The sequence below is a fragment of the Symphalangus syndactylus genome, chromosome 22, assembly GCF_028878055.3.
Source record: "Symphalangus syndactylus isolate Jambi chromosome 22, NHGRI_mSymSyn1-v2.1_pri, whole genome shotgun sequence".
Lineage (NCBI taxonomy): Eukaryota > Metazoa > Chordata > Mammalia > Primates > Hylobatidae > Symphalangus > Symphalangus syndactylus.
In genome coordinates, this window is record NC_072444.2 from 44673399 (window position 1) to 44687204 (window position 13806).

The 13806-nt window shown below is 37.9% G+C and overlaps 1 long non-coding RNA gene across 1 annotated transcript in view; it reads left to right on the forward strand.

The window, feature by feature from the left end:
* The first annotated feature begins 2465 nt into the window (after window positions 1-2465).
* LOC129472500 (uncharacterized) overlaps window positions 2466-13806 on the forward strand; it is a 41587-nt gene continuing 30246 nt past the window's right edge. Inside the window, exons 1-2 of the long non-coding RNA XR_008653962.2 lie at window positions 2466-2676; window positions 6360-6446. This is a non-coding gene — a long non-coding RNA (uncharacterized lncRNA). The remainder of the gene's footprint in view (window positions 2677-6359; window positions 6447-13806) is intronic.

The window sequence follows — 13806 nt, forward strand, 5'->3', positions numbered from 1 at the left end:
GCCTAGATTAGTGGGACAGTCTTGCGACTATCAAGAGCTAGCCAGAGGACAGGCTTCCTGGGAGGAGCTGACTGGAAATAGGCAGGCTGCTGAACTCAGCAGGTTGTGGAGCTTCTGGAGTATGCTTCCTTGTAGCCACCCTTCCTCTTCACCTGAGACATGATGTCTTTCTTGTTATTTAAGTTTAGTTGGGTTTTCTGTACTGTAATAGACAAAAGCATCCAATTTGAAAATCAAGATGGCACAAGGAGAATAGGAGGAAAAGGTAAGCAGGATGAAAGAAAGAAGGCACAAAGAGGAAGGGTGGAAAAGAAGCGAATGGCATCCTCCTCCACCCCCCTCCACTCATCTAGCCACTGCCCTCTGCTGACTTCCATGTTGAAACAGTTAGGGCTCCAGTTCACCAATTGTGGTTCCAGATAATGTCTAATTATTCACAGCTGCCACACCCCTTGAGGGTCACTCCATTCCTGATTCCCTTCCTTGGGACATATTGGGCCTGTGTGTGAATTTCTTGTATTTCACATTTCACTTGTTTCCTTGGATTCAGTTTGCTGTTGTTGTTTTTTGTTGTTGTTTGTTTGTTTTTGTTTTACTGGCAGCATATCCTTAAATAATCCTTCAGTGGGAATGTGTAGCTGGTTAATTTTCTGGGGTCCTGTCTGTCTGGAATTGACTTTAATTCTGTGCTCATACTTGGATGCTCATTTGCCTGGGTAAAGAATTCTGTGGTTAAAATGACTTCCTCTCCAAATTTTGACACTGTCTTCCCACTGTCTTCTCATTGTCAATGGTGCTAAAGAGAAGTCCTTCACTAATGTGATTTTGTTTATTTTTCAGATTCACCATTTTTTTCCTTGATAACCTTTTAAAAACTTATCCTTCTATTTGAGAATAAACAAGAATCTTTTAATTATATATTTTAAAGTTTTTAAATGAAAGTATATTTGATAATTAAAATTGTATATATTTAAGGTGTATTTTATGATTTGATATATATATACATTGTGAAATACCACAAACATGCTAATTAATAAACCCTTCAATCACCTCAGATAGTTACCATTTTCTTCTTCTTTTTCTGTTGGTGAGAACACTGAAGATCTCTCTTCTTAGCAGATTTCAAGTAAACAATACAGTATGGTTAACTACAGTCACATTGTTGAGTGGGAAGTCGGGAGAAGTTAGTCATGGGCTACATACAAAGTTTCAGTTATTTAAAACAAGGATATATTTACACACGCTTCTTTTAAAAAATGTATTCTTCTTAGTGCATAATGGACATTGTTAGCTCAAAAACTCATGACCGATCACAGTACAGGCAACTTATTTCCTTTTAAAAATTATTTCTCTCTCTCTTTTTTTTTTTCTTTCTCTATTTTTTTTCATTGAGACAGAGTCTCATCCTGTCGCCCAGGTTGGAGTACAATGGTGTAATCCTGGCTCATTGCAACCTCCTCCTCCCGAGTTCAAACGATTCTCCTGCCTCAGCCTCCAGAGTAGCTGGGATTACAGGCGTGCGCCACCACGCCCGGCTAATTTTTCTATTTTCAGTAGAGTTGGGGTTTCACCATGTTGGCCAGGCTGGTCTCAAACTCCTGACCTCGTGATCCACCCTCCTCGGCCTCCCAAAGTGCTGAGATTACAGGTATGAGCCACCGCACCCGACCCCTTCTCTATTTTTATGTCAGATAACTTTTGACCCCATGGAATGGTCTGTATGTCTTTCACCTTTTTAGCTTACATATTCTACGGTTTTGCATCTGTGTTGTGTATTACAAGAAAGTGCCTAAGTTTTATCCCCCAGATCACCAATTTAGTTTTCTTTGTGTCTAATTTGTTGTTCAGATATTTAGTTTATTTTTCTAACCACTTACTTGGCAAAAATATGTTATACTTGTATTTGTTTGTTGTTTACTTATTAATTTTTACAACTACCACTTATTTTAAAGTTGAAATAGGCTTTCCTTTCTCTCTATCTCTGATCCAGTTTTTAAATGTCCGTCTATCCCCTGAATAATTCCTAGTTTGGCTCCTGGGCCAATTCTCAGCTTTATCCCTTGGCCAGTGGTTCTTCCTCAATGCGAGTTCCTTGGGCCTGCAGTATCGGCCTCACCTCGGACTTTGGGAGAAATGCGAATTTCCCAGCTTTACCCCTACCCATGAATTAGGATCTTTGGGGCTGGATCCAGCAATTTGTGTTCTAACTCTCACTGGGTGAGTGTGATGCAGGCTGAATGTTGAGCAGCACTGAATTTGGCTGTTCAATTCCAAGGCTGTAAATGGCACTCAGCTGTTTGGCCCCAATGTGGCCATACTGCATGTTTCTTGGCTAGCACAAGTTTCAAGTTTTTGGAGTCCATGCCACAGTAGTTGCTGAGTGTCTTCATTATAAATTCTCTTTACTATGTTTACTTTACTCACATGTGATGATATTTAGTTTTCTTTTTATAACTGCAGATGACGAGCCTGGTTAATTGGTAAAGACAGCTGGCCCTGGTCATCTTTGGAGCTGTGTAGGTGCGTTTTCCCCACAGCTGGCTGTGGTTCTTCACAAGGGATTGAGCCACGTGGACAATGAGGATTCCTTTCGGGATGTGCAGACCTGGAGCAGGCAGCACAGAGCAGGTTCTGTGGGAAAGGCATACAGTCTTGAATGTAATTCCTCCTGAGCAGGTCAGTTTTTCTTGGTTTCTCTTTACCAAAACTCTGCTTCTATCTCAAACCATAAGCCTTGTCCAGCAGGGCAGCCCATTTTCTTTTCTATAAGTGTAGATTTTTGGCCTAAAGGCAAAGACTGCTGTCTTCCCTTGCTCAAGTATTTATGGGGGCTAATATGAGGTCAGACTGGCTGAGTTCTTTCTGATGCAGATGTTGAATGCGGTGCTTCCCAAACCCTAATAGGCCTTCGAAACAGGTTAAAATGTAGTCAGATTTAGCAAGTAGTGTTGAGCCCAAGCTTCTGCACCTTAAGCAGGCTCTCAGTTGATGCAGATGCTGCTGCTCCAGGAAGCCCGCATTAATTCATTAACTCAGAGCACTCCACCAGGGCCTCCTTGTTCTTCGAATATTCTAGGCTTCTTGCTTCTCTGCTTCTGCTCCTAACATCAGAACATGCAGTTCTGATGTATGATTTGAACATCTGTTTATGATTCGAACTTGAGTTTCTTCTATTCCTATCACGTAATTACTTTATCTTTCTCACTTTAGTTGTTCCACAATATCCAATATGCAGTGAGGACAAAATATTCTGTTTTTCCAGTACTGTTTTTAAGCTAGTATTAAGAGTATCTTTTGGATAGGAAATAAAATAGAACCAGGTGCTAGATGCAATTAATTTTGAATTCTGTATAAAGATTGCATTTCCAGCACCTCCTCACCTCGTGGACTTGAGACACAATATTATCTTGCCCCCTGAGGCATGCTGCAAGGCATGTTCTAGCCTTCTAGAGAATTAGTATCATGATCTACCTCAATTATGCTGCCTTTTGGCATACTGAGTTAAACCTGATGGTTTCTCCAGCCTTCAGGACTTTATAATATTGAGCCAGTCCTCAGGACCTCCCAACATCCTCCCCTGGCACCCTTGAATAGTTTGCCACTTCCCACAATATTAGTTGAGAGAAAGATCATCAAATTGAGCCCAGCCACCATGGCGGTAATGGCTGAGCACTGTGTACATTGCACAGAACCTGTGTCCTGGTTACATCTGTTGTTCATCTCTGAAGAGGATCCTATCCCCAAAGGGCAGGAGTCAAAGTTACAGTCTGATGAAGCTAATGGACTACAAGCAGCTCCCTTCTTTGCACTGGAGCTACTTTTGACATTTTCTTTCTTGAAGATGCCTTGCTTTATGAACACATACATGTGAATCTTTAAAAAAAAATCAAAGCCTGAAGGCTGGTGGTATAAAATTAGCAAGGCTCGAGGCAGAGAGTCAAGACAGAATTTTTAAAACTTCTTAGGCTGGAATCTCAGCCAGCAGCAAATCCCCTTGAGGAAGGACTTCATCTTCATCTCCAAGCCATATCTAATTGCCTCTTTGTCATCCTCTGATTAAAACTGGCAGCAATTGGACCATCTAGGTGCTCTGTATGTAACAAGGTTTAGATACTGGCTTGGCAGAGCAGTGTGGTTTTTCAAAGGCTAATAAGGTTGAACTTGGCATCATCTATCACTAATCTGTGGCTTGATTCTTGGCTCTTGTTTCATGTTCTGCCACATTAAATTTACTGCTCTCATGCTCCAGAAGACACTGATGATGCTAAAAGTCAGTGAGGCCGTGGGGGCTGGGGGTGCAGGGAGACTGTGGTTAATAAATGTGGTTCTAGCAGTCTGGTGTGTACCTGACCTTTATCTTTCAAATAATCTGTGTAAATCCAGACCAGTCAATGAACCCAAATAGATTGCTGTGTTAGAGGAGACAATGGAATTAGGTGAGCAAATTCCAATACAAGGAAAAATGAATGTTGTGGCTCAGTCCATACTATCCTTTTCTGTAGCGTGTCTTAAGTGGCTTCCTTGGGTGATATTGAGTGACTAGGACTAGTTGCTAATGGGAATGGATGACTCATTTTATAATGGGCTAAGATGATGGATACTTAATCTCAAAGGTTATTTTCAGAAGAAAGGAGACAGTGTTATGACTATGAGCATCAAATTTGGTTATAGGTATCTTTTCTCTAAAATGGGACAATGAAACAAAACCCTTCTGTGTACCATGCCTCATATAGCTCATAACGAAAAGTTTAAGACCCAGGTAACTTCTATTTTGTAAGGGAAATCATTTAGTACACCCCTCCTATCACATTCACGCTTTTACTTGTTCTTGTCTGTTTCCCCTAGGGCTTTTCCCCCCAAGTCCAAACTAAGCTTTCCTGTATAGTTTTTGACTTAGCTCTCTCTTCTAATATTAGCATCCCCTGTGCACTGAATGAAGATGACAGATTTTACCCTAGGTTGTAGAGAAACCATCTCTTACTGAGCTGGTCTCCCTTTAATTTAGATAGACAGGCATGAGGGGAAAGTGGAGAAGAGTGTCTCTTATGAGTCTGCCCTTCTCTACATCTGTTTTCAGTGGCATCTATTCTTAGCCTATTAAAACATGCTTTCATTTATAAATGAGAACATGGCGGTGTTTGGTTTTCTGTTCCTGCATTAGTTTGCTGCAGCTCCATCCATATTGCTGCAAAGGACATGAATTTATTCCTTTTTATGGCTGCATAGTATTCCATGGTGTATATGTACCACATTTCCTTTATCCAGTCTGTCACTGATGGACATTTGGGTTGATTCTATGTCTTTGCTATGGTGAATAGTGCTGCAACGAACATACGGGTACACATATCTTTTTAATAGAAAGCATTAGGAAAAATAGCTAATGCATGCTGGGCTTAATACCTAGGTTATGGGTTGATGGGTGCAGCAAACCACTGTGGCACACGTTTACCTGTGTAACAAACCTGCACATCCTGCACATGTACACTGGAACTTAAAATACCAATTAAAATTAATTTAAAAACATTATCAGATGATTATCTATACAAAGTTATAGATCTTTATTAATTAAGGCAGCACTTGCTACTGTGAAAGATAAATCCCTAAATCTCAGTGACTTAATAGTTTATTTTTCATTCACATAAAGTACAAATGGCAGTGGTAGGAAAGAAAGGAAGCACCTCACAATTGCATAGGGTACAGACTGACAGACGCTCTGCTACTTCAACATGTGGCTCCTAAGATTGTCTTGGGTTTCATAGATCCCCGTAGAAATGGGGAACACAGAGAAGAGCACTCTGTGGGAGGGTTTTACATGCAGACCTGGAAGGACAGATGAAATTATCTAACTTCATGTGAGGCTAGGGATTTAGCTGAATTGTGTGCTCAGGAAGAATGAGAAACTATTCAGTGAGCAGGAAGCCAGTTGTGGGCACATTCCTACTCAAGGAAAAGAGTCTTGGACTACAAGTTAGAAGGGTGAGTCCTATGTAATTCAGCCTCTGACACTAACTTAACACATGGTTGCCTTCATTTGATTAACCTACTATAATTTGGCATTGATTTTCATACTAATAGTAGAGCCTGGACTCTAAGAAATACCCTAGTACTAGTAAGCAATAACTTTATATTAATAGTCAAAGAAAGACAGATAAATTTTTATAGCCCACTGATTTTTGGTTGTTGCTTGTTGTTATGTTTTCCCCATATCTTAAAGTTGATTCTCGATGATACTTTATACTTTCCCAAAGTATTTCAAATTCCTGTATATGGATTGTGCACATCTATATTATTGGATTTCTGATTAGTTTGAATGTGGTTTTAGTTTTTCTCAATTTATTAATCTGGTTTTTTTTTCCTAGCCTGGTTAATTTGAAGCAACATAGTCATAAAAACCAAGAATGAGCTCCTTAATTTAGAGATTCTCTAATCTGAAGCAAGGAAAATAGGTAACTACTAATTTGAATGATTTATAACTGGGAAGGGCATGTTTTCCTCCAAACTGCTATCTCCTACACCATCCAATGCATATTCTTCTTGCAAAATTTAATTCATAAAATGTAGCCACTACTCCTTCACTTTTCAATACTCATTAACACCAGCAATTTATATAATGCACCCGTCACTTGACTATAATTGTTCTCATTTCTACTCCTCTGCCATAAATTTTCAGGTCCATGAAAATGATTCTCCAAATATATATTCTGTCCAAATCACTCTCATGAATTGTTAAATATCCAATTACTTGTAATTATTTTCAAGTGGATATCCCATAAACACTTCACATTCAATATGCTAACCACTGGCATTAATTTGTTTATACATTAATTAATTCTAGAATCCTCAGCATAGTTTTCTGCTTTGGCCCCTGAAGCAGTAACCAGGATCAGACTTATGCTTTGCCATGAAAAAGCTAGAAAGTTGTGAAATGGTACATAATTGCCCCAGAAGGAAGGAAAAACAATGGTACAGCTTTAAGAATACCCCATCTTTATACTTGAAGGCTTTTTCTGGACCCCCACCAAGGGAGGTGGAACCTACACAGAGTACTTTTACTTGCGTAAAATCTTGCTGAGTTGGGTGCACAGAGAACAAAGTCCAGGGCGGCTGAAGTGGATGATATTTGTGGAACACATTGCCAAAGGAAAGAAATATATACAGAAAGGGTTTCAGACATTCTTGTGGGTGATAGTCTTTGATATTTGGCTGGATGCTAATCTTCACATGCATAGAGAGAAATTCCATGAGATCAGCCAAAACAAACAAACAAACAAAATCTGGGAAGCTACAAAGTAAACAGTTCCCAGAATTAATGTAGTGTTGGGGGATGTTTCAATTCTACATGACCAGACAGGATAAACCACTTTTAAGACACTGAGCAATAAAGACAGTTCCCAAAATTATTACTTAATAGTAAGGCTTAATTAATCTTAAAGGCTATTCTTGACTTGCCTTCACAAAGCTTATAAACAGATACAGAATGGATCAACCTGGTCAAAAGATCACTTTATTCCCTGGTAAAACAAACGTAATCACCCTTCAAAGTCATGCAACTAATTCTGAATTCTCAACAACATAGAACTCACAATATCCAGCATTAATTTGTATTAATAAATACAAATTTATTAAACATGCACAGATGTAGCAAATTTTGAACAACTAGGTGAAAACTCAGTTACTATAAAAATAGTAACTGAGAAATAGTAGATAGTATTATATATAGCAGATGAAGAGCTTAACACATTTATGCCTAGTGTTCCATTATTGGAACGCTAATCATGTGAGAGTTATTTATATCTATCTTACTGCTCAAGGTCATCGCCAAGGTCTAATTTTTCAATTCCAAAAATTGCAACTTCCAGCATCACTGGATTAAAAGAGCTCTTACAAATATTACTGTGCCTATGGATTTTTTCTTTTTTTTGACGGACTCTTGCTCTATCGCCCAGGCTGGAGTGCAGTGGCATGATCTCAGCTCACGGCAACCTCCACCTCCCGGGTTGAAGTGTTCTCTTGCCTTAGCCTCCCGAGTGGCTGGGATTACACGTTCCCACAACCATGCCTAGCTAATTTTTTGTATTTTTAGTAGAGACAGGGTTTCACCATATTGGCCAGGCTGGTCTCGAACTCCTGACCTTGTGATCCACCCAGCCTCGGCCTCCCAAAAAGCTGGCATTACAGGCGTGAGCCACTGAGCCTGGCTGAGTGCTTATGGATCTTAAAGCAAACATGAATATAGTAAGAAAAGAGACAACTAGAAAAAAAATAAAATATATTTTTTTCTGAAATCTAAAGTACAACTGATGGGATAAACAGTATATTAGATGTTACAAATGAATACCAGTGAAAACAATATACTTTATTGCAAAATGAAGCAGAGTGGAGAAATAATACAAATAATTTCAAAAGCCTTTGTAACTTATGGAATAATATGAAGGAATCTAACATTTGTATAATTGAAGTCTGAGAAGAAGAGCATATGAAAGTGAGAATAAATATTTAAAGAAATAACAACAAAAAAATTGTTCAAACCTGATGAAAATTAAAAGACCAAAAAAAAGCTTGACAAGCAACTGAATAAATGCAAAGTGATCCACACCAAGGCACGTAATAATTAACCTACTGAAAATCCATTATAATTAGGAAATCTTGCATATCCAGAGAAAGAAGACATATAGTTACAGAGGAATCAAAACAAACACAATTGGAGACTTCTCAGAAATTATGCAATCTAGAAGACAATGGAAACATGCCCTTGTAGTATTAGAAAATTGTAAATATCATGTAGAATTCCCTATTTAGTAAATATATTGCCCTAAAATGAAGGCAAATAAAGTATAATTTTTATATAAAGTAAGACAAATTTTCAATTCTGAAGACCTTTTTAATATATTTTTTTAATTTTCAATTTTGATAGTTTTATCAGTACATGAGGTTTTTGGTTACATGGGTGAATTGTACAGTGGTGAAGTCTGGAATTGTAGTGAACCCATCACCCAAGTAGTGTACATTATACCCAATAAGTAGTTTTTCATCCCTTAGTTCCCTCCCACACTCCCTCATTCAGAATTTCCAATGTCCATTATACCTCTCTATATGCCTTTTTCTGCCTGTAGCTTAGCTCCCACTTGTAAGTGAGAATATGTGGTATTTGGTTTTTGACTTATTAATTACTTCACTTAGAATAATGGCCTGCAGTTCCATCTAAGTTTCTGCAAAAGACATTATTTCATCATTTTTTATGGCTGAGTAGTATTCCATGGTGTGTGTGTGTATACCACATTTTCCATTTTTTTTTTTAACTTTTATTTTAAGTTTGGGGTACATGTGGAGGTTTGTTATATAGGTAAATTGTGCATTGTAGGGGTTTGGTGTACACATTATTTCACCCAGGTAATAAGCACAGTACCCAATAGGTAGTTTTTTCATTCCTCACACTCCTCCCATCCTATACTCTCAAGTAGGCGTTGGTGTCTGTTTTTCTTCTTTGTGTCCATATGTACTTGATGTTCAGCTTCCACTTATAAGTGAGAATACGTGGTATTTGGTTTTCTGCTCCTGTGTTAGTTTGCTTAGAATAATGGTCTCCAGTTCCATCCATGTTGCTGCAAAGAATATAATCTTGTTGCTTTTTATGGCTGCTTGGTATTTCATAGTGTGTATGTACCACAGTTTCTTCATTCTGTCTACCATTGATGAACATTTAGGTTGATTTCATGACTTTGCTACTGTGAATAGCAAAATAAAGGAAAAAAGAAGGAGAAAGAAAAAAGAGAGGAAGGAAGAAAAGAAGAAGGAAAAGCAGGAAGAAATAGAGGAAGAAAGAAAAATAAAATATAGTCAATCAGTGAATAGTAGAGTTAAAAAGATTTTTTAAAGCTATCTATCATTATCTATCTATCTATCTATCTATCTATCTATCTATCTATCTATCTATCTATCATCTATCCTTCTGTTTGTTTGTTTAGAGACAGGGTTTTGCTCTGTGCCCAGGCTGGAGGGCAGTGGCATGATCATAGCTCACTGCAGCTCACTCTTGGGCACAAGCAATTCTCCTGTCTCAGGCTCCCAAGTAGCTAGTACTACAGCCAGCATGCTTGGCTAATTTTTAGTTTTTGTACAGACAGTGTCACACTATGTTGGCTGGGCTGGTCTCAAAACCCTGGCCTCAAGTGACTTTCCCACCTCAGCCCCCCAAACCACTGGGATTACAGGTTTAAGCTGCTGTGCCTAGCCTCAAATAATTGAAACAGGGTAAGAAAAGGGGAAAAATAAACATACAAAGAACAGATGGACCAAAGAGAAAACAAATAGCAGAAAGATTTAAACTGAGTTAAATTATTATTATAATTTTGTGGTATGTATATACATACATATGTGTGTGTGTGTATAATTTTGTGGCATATTAATATATATTTGGATGTAGCAAATTATATATAATTTAGTAAAGTTTTATTAAATGCAAATGATTTAATCGGTTCAACTAAAAGACAAAGGCAGGCTGCATAAAAATGGCCCAATTCTATGCTGTGTACAGAATATATGCTTTATTTATTTTATTATGAATTGACAAATTATAGTTATATCTATGGAGCACAAAGTAATGTTATGATTTATGTATATAATTTAGAATAAGTAAATCAAACTAAGTAACATATTATCACCTCAAATCCTTATCATTCTTTGCAGAGAGAACATTTTAAGTTTACTCCTTTAGCCAGTTTGAAATGCAAAATATGCTATTATTTACCATATTTACCATGCTGTGCAATAAATATTTTTTAAAAAATTAAATGTGTTTCTCCTGTCTGAGACTTTGTACCTTTTTTTTTTTGAGACAGAGTCTTGCTGTGTCACCCAGGCTGGAATGCAATGGCACAATTTGGGCTCACTGCAACCTCCGCCTCCCCAGTTCATGTGATTCTCCTGCTTCAGCCTCCTAAGTAGCTGGGATTACAGGTGTGCACCACCACGCCCAGCTAATTTTTGTATTTTTAGTAGAGACAGTGTTTCTTCATGTTGGCCAGGGTGGTCTTGAACTTGTGACCTCAGGTGATCCACCTGCCTCGGACTTTGAGTGCTGGGATTACAGGTGTGAGCCCTTGTGCCCAGCCAGACTTTGTACACTTTGACCATTATCTCCTAATTCCTCCAAACACCCATCCTCTAGTAAGCACCATTCAACACCCTACTTCTATGAATTTGATTGTTTCATATTCCATATCAACAGATGGAATGAAATAAAGAGCCCGGAAATAAACCTATGCATGTATGGTCAGTTGGTTTTTGACACAGGTTCCTAGAATTCACAATAGGAAAAGGACAGTATCTTCATTAAATGGTGTTAGGAAGGCAAGATACCCATATGCAGAAGAACAAAATTGGACCTTACCTCACACCATATACAAAAGTCATCTCAAAATAAATTCAATACTTAAACATAAGGCCTGAAACCATAAAACTTCTTTAAAAAGTGAAGAAAAACTACTTGAAATTGCTATGGACAATTATTGTAAGCTTTGACTCCCAAAGTGCAGACAGCAAAAGAAAAAATAGCCAGATGGGATTATATCAAAACACAAAGCTTCCACACAATAAAGGAAAATTAGCAGACTGAAAAGGCAACCTAAAAATTGAAAGAAAATATTTGCAAGCCATGTATCTGATAAGAAATTAGTATCCAAAATGTTTAAGGAACTCAAACAACTCTAAAAATAAAACAAATAATCTGATCAAAAATGGGCAGGGGACCCAAATAGACATTTCTCAAAAGAATACATACAAATGGCCAACAAATACATAAACAAATGTAAGCATCACTAATCATTAGGGAAGCACAAATTAAAACCACAAGGAGATAGCATCTCATACCTGTTAGAATAGCTATCACCAAAAAGATAAAGGATAACAGTTGGTATGAATGTGGAAAAAAGGGAACCCTTACACTCTGTTGAGAGGCAAATTAGTACAGCCATTATGAAAAACTGTATGGAGTTTTCTCAGAAAACTAAAAATATAATTACCTTATGAACTAGCAACCCCATTTCTGGGTATCTCCCGTAGAGATTTGAAATCAGTATGTTGAAGAGATCCTTGAACTCTTATGTTTATTGCAGCATTATTCACAATAGCCAGTTATGGAATTAATCTTAGTGTCCATCAGGAGATTAATAAAGAAAATGAGATATATGTATACAATGGAAACTACTCAGCCTTGAAAAAGAAAAAAATTTTGTCATTTGTGACAACACTAATGAAATTGGAGACTATGTTAAGTATTATAAACCAGGATCAGAAAGGCAATATATATTTTAAATATGATTATGGAAACAAGTAAAAGTACATGGTTGTAACAATTTGCAAAGAAGAAGCATAGCAGAATTGGAGGAAGGGGAGAAATGTCAGCAAAATGGCTGACCCGGAAGTTCCAGCCTTTCTTTCTCACAAGGAAACACCAAATAACCAAAAACACACACACCAAAATAGCTTTGTGAGAACTTTAGCACTTAGTTAAGAAGCTGCAGCAACCAAGATAACGCCTAACCAAGGCATGAGGATGGGGATGTAGTGTGGATATTAGGTTGGATCCTGTTAAAAGCAGTGGTGGGCACTGTGGTGGATCAGAGTTGCAGGGGAACTGCAGAAGTGTGGATTCCTAGGGGCTGGAGATTATGAGCAGAGTAATACAATAAAACAGATAGGGCAAGAAGATGCAAGTGTGAGACTCTTGGGAGAAATTAAGAAGTTTAAAAACAGTCATGGGTAAGGTAGGACTAGAATAGAAACACATGCACAGGCCCAGAGAAGGCACATAGCCAGAAATGTTTGAGACCACCTTGAGCTTTCATGCTAGACTCATTAGTGAAGATTTTCCCTTGCACAGAGCCACTTCACAAAGACTGGGAGAGGGTATTATTTTTTCAAATGCCCAATTTATAACAAAAGATCACAAAGCATACAAATAAACAGGAAAACATGGCCTAATCAAAAGAGCACTAAAATAAACTCGCTTAGCAAATTTTTAATATGCAATATTTCTTAAACATAGTCCCCATGCTATACATTAGAGTCCTAGATTGATTTATCCTACCTGTGTTAGTCTATTTTGCACCCCTTTAAACGAATATCTGAGACTGGGGAATATATACAGAAAACAGGTTTATTCTGACCCATGCATCTCTAGGCTGGATGAGAAGCATTGTGCTGGCATCTGCTCCTGGTGAGCCATCAGGAAGCTTCCAATCATAGCAGAAGGCAAAGGGGAGCCAGTCTGTCTCATGGCAAGAGTGACAGCGAGAGAGAGAGAGAGAGAGAGAGAGAGAGAGAGAGAGAGAGACAGAGATGTCATATTCTTTCAAACAATTAGATTTCATGTCAGCTCAGAGTGGCAACTCACTCATTACTTAGAGAACAGCTCCAAGACATTCATGAGTGATCTACCCCCTTGACCCAAACACCTCCTACTAGGCCCACATGTAAAATTAGAGGTTACATTTCAAAATGAGATTTGGAGGGGACAAAGCATCCAAGCCATATTACTACCTAACTTCAAATTTGTACCCTTTTTCTTCTTCCTATTTCTTCTCTCTACCTGCCCCAGTAACCATTATTCTACCATCTACTTTTATTTATTCAACTTGTTTTTAGATTCTATGTATAAATCAGATTACATAGCATGTTTTCTTTCTGGGTCTGGCTCATTTCAATTAGCATAATATTCTCCATGTTTATCCATGTTGTTGCAAATTACAGTATTTCCTTCTCTTTAAGGCTCAATATTATTTCAGTTATATTTCATGTATGATATAT